This window comes from Poecilia formosa, unplaced genomic scaffold (assembly GCF_000485575.1).
Source record: "Poecilia formosa unplaced genomic scaffold, Poecilia_formosa-5.1.2 Scaffold517, whole genome shotgun sequence".
Taxonomy (NCBI): domain Eukaryota; kingdom Metazoa; phylum Chordata; class Actinopteri; order Cyprinodontiformes; family Poeciliidae; genus Poecilia; species Poecilia formosa.
The window spans coordinates 233,053-239,476 of NW_006800456.1; the positions used below are offsets into that span (position 1 = coordinate 233,053).

The window sequence follows — 6,424 nt, forward strand, 5'->3', positions numbered from 1 at the left end:
GTTTATGACAGTGTCATGTCAGTCTTATGCACACCCCTTCAAATAAAGTGTTACCACATAATTTCTCTCACTCCAACCTGGGTCCACCGCTTCTACCTCACCATCCTACAACCATACATTATGATACAGTGTTGCATGATGGTAATAGTTTGACTCCACCCCAGATCTGTTCCAAACATATTGAATCATATCACTAAACTTATTTATTTTTGTGTAGAAAAATGATGACCTCACGTAAGAAGTGACTCTAAATGGTCTCTAAATACACAACAGACCAAAGCAAAGTCCCAAAGCGAGCTACAGATAATTCATTAAGTGAAAGACTTTGTAATACTGCAAAGATCTTTTAGTACCAAAGTCAAAGTAGCTATATATATGCATGTGCTGCAGCTTGACTTCCAGATAGTCGTTATAGCTCATATAACACAAGCCGAAGAGACTTTTTTTTTTTTTGACAGTTAAAGTCACAAAGACCAGAAATAACTTCAGCTGATGTATAGCTACCATTAGCTAAATGCTTTAAAGCAGTTGTTTCTATGTGGGCCTGCCTCAGGCACGCTGCTCCCTCCTCTCTGCTGTATGTTGTTATTTATGACTGAGAGGACATGTTCAGGAGAACGCCTCGTACCCTGGGAAGTGTGAGCCCCACCTCGAGTATTTATCACGCTCCAGTGCAGCTAGAAGTTACAGCAACCTCTGCTCTTCTTTATTTGTGCACGAGAAAACAGTTCAGCTTCATCAAACTCAATGTTTATGCCTCTTCAATTTACACAAGGTTAGTCAGGCAGAAACGGCGCAATTTTTAGATGTCGTGTTAGAACAGCAAAGTGAACTGAAAGTGAACTCTAATGTTAAGGCCAAAACAAAGTTTATGAACATCTGACTCAGTGGGATTGAGCGTGCCTGTAACTGGAGAGGCACTGAACAGTTGAGGCCTTTATTTCAAATGATTAATTCAGAATCTATTCACTATAAAACTGCAAACAATAAAATAGAAGTAATTTTTGAAGCCATTCTGTGATTTGTCACAATAAAACACAGTTTTGCTCTTTTAAAATGAAGAAAAAAGGATCATAAAGTCCAGACTCTAAGCTGTTCTTTCTATCATAAGTAGGCTTAGCAGAGTTTAAGGAAGATGAAATATGGTCGTCACTGATTGTTGTTGCTTCCACAATGTCCCCAGTGACAGATGAGCTGTGGTTTATAATAACTGACACCATGATGTCCAAAAGTATCAGGATTCATACTTAACAATTGAGACGCTTTATTACTAATGAACAAAATAATAAAGTGAGAGAAAAAAAAGGCTCTGCTGTAACTCTTCATTGGCTATGAATTATGTGTGATAATATCTGGATTATTAAGTTTCATGACACACACTAACACATGAAATTGAATAATTATAATGAAATTGAATAAAAAAATCAATCCACATGCCTGTGTTAGACATGTTAGGTTACCGTAGTCAAACTGTAGACACCATGACAGTTACTTATTGCATGATCAGATATGTAAAGGGGCAGCGTTAGGTAAAATCAACTCTTTCGAGTTTTACATCATGTTATAATATTATTTCCTCATCAAAAACAAACTTTGCATGTTGCCTTGATTATTTCATGCATGTTTGAGAAATCCTTTAATCTCCCATGGCAACCTCCTGGTGGGACCTAGCTCTGCCTTCAAGTCGCTTCCAAGCTGTGTCTCAGTAGGATCGAGGCACCAAGAAACTTCCAACCTTCCACCTAACAGAGCAACCCTCCCCCGACTTCCCCACTCAGCACCTTCAGACTAGCCAGCAGCAATTAGCAAACACCTGGTGGATCTGCATAGCTCATTATAGGAGCTACTTCTCAGTAAAAAGCTGTTAAAAATGTTGTTAAAGGGTTAATAGAGGAGCCATGTTGTGATGACTTCTTGAAACCAGAGTTTCAGAAAGAGCAGGAGTTTCTTAAAGAGACAGAGGCCCAATTTCAAAGGGTTAATTTAAGAAGTCAAATTTTATACAACTGATGGTAAAAAAGTTACTTAATTGTGCTATAAAATGGCATTATGCAACCTGGAAAATACATAACACTACCCCTTTAAACATTTTGTCTCTAGCTCTCTCTGGAATCTTTAAATGGTGAATTAGAAACTCGTCCTGGCAACACAGAATACCACGCTGCAGTGAGACAGTAATTCCCCAAAAGTGTGTCAATCACAAACACACATCTGCTCTTTGTGGCTGAACTCTGACCCTGCATTTCTTTTCTTTACAATCAGCTGGGAAAAGCATTGGTTGGTTGTGATACTAGGAACTGGGCTCAGAGAGTCATTAAGGAGACTGAAAGGAAGAAATTACAAAGTGAGGATCTGTGAAGCATGTCTGCTGCTACAGACCTGGTTATCTTTGCCCGTCATATGTGACATAACTTAATATGTCATGACACTAAGATTAAGTGAGAATTAATTTATTCACGTTCAAACACATTCACATGATGATGACTAACCCAGTTATTAGTTCACTAACAACTTACACACAGTTCCACTTCAAGAAATAATGTAACTGCATCATTCATGCTTTTTTCTTATTGGCTTGAACGTGTTAATGCCCTGTGACTATGGCCTTTCTGTGTGTCCCACTTCTTTGTTACCAAGATCGCCCCCTGATGTGAAGCTAGGATGTTGTTCTCACCTCCCCCCCACACACATTCCTTTCACCCTCCTCTTGCTAATAAAAGTGACAAACAAACTGAAGGTTTTCAGAATGGTAAATGGACTGAACTTATATAGCACTTTTCCAATCATTTTTGACCAACTTTGCATGATTTTGTAAATAATGACAATTTAATACAAAGTTGGCATTTTTAATGTACTTTCAATGCAACTTTTAGAGCAACTTTGCATTAAAAGTGTAATTATTTACCGAATGACACTTCATGACAACTATCATAAACATTCAATAAGACTTCTTTATGTTCATGACAGGTGTTACGTCATGTTTATAACAGTATCATGTCAGTCTTATCCACAACCCTTCAAATAAAGTGTTACCAAAGGATTTCATTGACCTTCCAGATGTCATGACACAGAAACTAATGCTTGTTTCAAAGTGAAATGTTCCACAACAGGACATCGACAAGTCGCCATACCTGCAAAGCATCAAGCTCCACAACATGGATGATGACGTAGATCTGCTCATTGGCACAAATGCACCTAAAGTAATGGAGCCGTGGGAGCTGATCAACAGTCGGGATGAAGGCCCATATGGAGTTTGGACCAGAGTTGGATGAGTCATCAATGGTCCCCTCCGGAGTGAAAGGGTTAGGATCTAAAGTCCGTCCGTCCGTGCCCATCTCCAGCCCCGTGAGAGGCGGGTTCTCCCTGGACAGGTTGCCAGTCTGTCGCAGGGCAACGCAGAGACAGATGGGATAAACAACCATACACACACACACACACACACACACACACACACTTAGGGAGAATTTGGAGAGACCAATTTACCTAACAGTCATGTTTTTGGACTGTGGGAGGAAGCCGGAGTACCCGGAGAGAATCATGCATGCACAGGCAGAACATGCAAACTCCTTGCAGAAAGACCCGGGGCCGGGAATTGAACCCAGGACCTTCTTGCTGCAAAGTAACAGTGCTACCAACTGCGCCACTGTGCAGCATCTAAAGCAGGGGCGGGTAATATTTTTTTCCTTGGGCCGCATAAGAAACAGAAAATATTGTGTAGGGCTGGGCCAAAAGGCTGAACTCAATTCTGCATAATATTTATTGTATTTCTTTATATCAAAAAGCGGTAAATAGCATTGTTTTGACAAGTGGGCAAGACTAGTATATGTTAAAGCTATGCAATGAAAAAGTGAGGTTGCCTTCCCAAAAATGTAATTTATTCACACAAATTTCTCAAAACAATGTTAGATAAAATGTTAACATTTCTACTATTTGTGGCTCATATTAGTGAACATTTTCCATCACATTCACTCCAAAACACATTTGAGTTTCATATACTGTTGGAAAGTTATGTAAAAGTTCTGATCATTTTAAAGACATCTCAACATTGTCTTTGTGCTCCAAACATTAAGTAAGAAACAACATATTGAACTGTCCCTGAACTGTGATTTTGAGATTAAGGCTTCCAGATAAAGTGTCCCAGTTCACTGCTAACTGGTGCCTTAACATGCTTACATTTGTGGTCTAACCACCATATTTGGTTTGTTCTTTTTCCTTGTTCAGTGAGAGAAATCTAATCTCTCCCGGGATTTAACGAGTGCATCAAAGTCAGGTTGAATGTCTGAAGTGGAGATGCAAAGCACAGCTGACAAATGATCATCAGTGAGAGAGGATCCCTATCTGGATTTTGCCAATTTCATCACTGAAAATGTTTGTTCGCAAATGTAGGTAGAGCCAAAAAGCACAAACATCTTCTGAGCATGTTTCCTAATGTTAGGAAAGTTCTCCTCTTTGAGAGAAGAGCAGGAATCCAGCAGAGATCCTGTCTTAAAGTTTTCACCCAGAACAATTAGTTCCAGCTGAACATCACTGGATGCATCATCCACACTGAAGGTAAAGGGAGAGGAAATCATGTGCATTTTACTCTCCATTGTTCTGAGATCCTTAAAGCGCCTTGAAAACTCATCATGCAAAGCTCCTAGCATGGCTGAGTATCTGCACAGGTGATCAGCTGATGGTGTGACTTCTTTCAGGGTTTGCATGTGAGTGAGATTGTTGCTCTCCAGTTGTCTTGAAAGAAACTGTATCTTTCTCATGAAAGCCTTCACCAGGCTGTTCATTTCATGTACAAAAATGGCCTTGCCTTGCAGCTTGGTGTTCCGTTCGTTCATCAGGGCAGTCACATCAACAGCAAATGCAAAATCTTCCATCCAGTCTAAATCTGAAAGTTCTGAGATGTCTTTGCCTTTCGTCTCACAACACTCTCGAATCTGTACTTTCAGGTCCCAGACTCTTTTTAGCATTTTGCCCAATCTGAGCCATCTGATTGAAGTGTGGTAGCCAATGTCACAAGGCTCAGTCTCATGCTTCTCCAGAAGTGTGACAAGCTGTCTGTGATTCAGTGCCCGTGCCCTGATGAAGTTTACTATTCTAGTAACATCAATAACATGGTTAAATTTTAGCACTGAATTGCACAACGCATGTTGGTGTATAATACAATGTAAAAATACCAATTTCTGATCTGGGTCAATTTCACTCGTTTTGTCCTACATACATTTTAAAAGTCCGACATTTTTTCCTAAAAGATTTGGACAACCATCCGTGGTGTCCCATTTCAGTCCCAAGTTGCCCATACACGGTATTTACCTCCGTGAAGAGATCGCTCCCTGTCGTCGTCCCTTTTAAGGACTGAATAGTTGCCAGCTCCACCGTAATCTTCAAGTCCGGCGTTATCCCACGGACGAATATGAGTAGCTGGGCTGTGTCGCGGACATCATAGCTCTCGTCCAAAGCCAAGGAAAAAAAGTCAAAACTTGGCACTTCACGTTGCAGCTGCAACTCCACCACGTCCCCCGCAATGTCCTCCGCAATGTCCTCGATCCTCCTCGTCACGGTCCGCCTGGTCCGGACAGCGAACTTGCTCGAATGGGGCTTTTTTTTTTTTTTCAGGGCATATTAACACTGCAGAGTCTACCAAGCACTCTTTCACAAAATCCCCCTCCGAGAATGGCTTGCTGTTTTTTTTTTCTATTTTGTGGAATATCACAAAGCTGGTCTTGGTTGCTGCATCGAAGGATGCTTAGAGCTTGGTAAAAAAAAAAAAAGAAAGAAAAAAAAAAGCCTCGCTGCGTTCAACAGTTTAGCTAACAAAACTTCTGATTTTCGCGCTTTTTCGGCGACAGTCAAGTTTCTATATTTCTCCCCATGTTTCGTCTGGTAATGCCGATTCAGATTAGTCCTTAAACACGGCGATCTGCTCCCCACAAACTAAACACACGGCTTTACCTCTAACTTCAGTAAATAAATATAGCAACTGTTGAAGAAGATCTAGGTTATAATATTTCTTAAGAAAGAAACTCTTTGGCTCGAACTTCTTCGATCCCAGGTTCCCCCGGCGGGCCGCTTGTAGCCACACAGAAACAATGAGTGCAGACATCACAGAATTGCAGTTTAATCCAATAGGAGACAACGCATAAAATTACAACTGAAACTGCAGAACAACGGAGACATACATTAATTTACCTGACATAAATGGAAAGAAAAAGGAAGGAAGAAAGAAAGAAACGCAAAGATGTGCTTTAAATTTATTTTCTTAACACAACCCAATTTTTGTTGAAAATCCCACACTCGGAATCTACCTTTCTGTTTTTAGCCTGAGCTGACATTTTTAGGGCTAAAGTCCTCTTCTGATAACGTTCAATCACGTGTACATCTTGCATAAATAAGAAAAACAGCAACTTCAGAATAAAATCAGTGCAGCTTTAGT

The 6,424-nt window shown here is 40.3% G+C and overlaps 1 long non-coding RNA gene across 1 annotated transcript in view; it reads left to right on the top strand.

Annotated features, from left to right (window-relative positions):
* LOC107834086 (uncharacterized) overlaps nucleotides 1-6,424 on the top strand; it is a 69,923-nt gene that overhangs the window by 33,759 nt on the left and 29,740 nt on the right. Inside the window, exon 3 of the long non-coding RNA XR_001659869.1 lies at nucleotides 4,770-4,772. This is a non-coding gene — a long non-coding RNA (uncharacterized LOC107834086). The remainder of the gene's footprint in view (nucleotides 1-4,769; nucleotides 4,773-6,424) is intronic.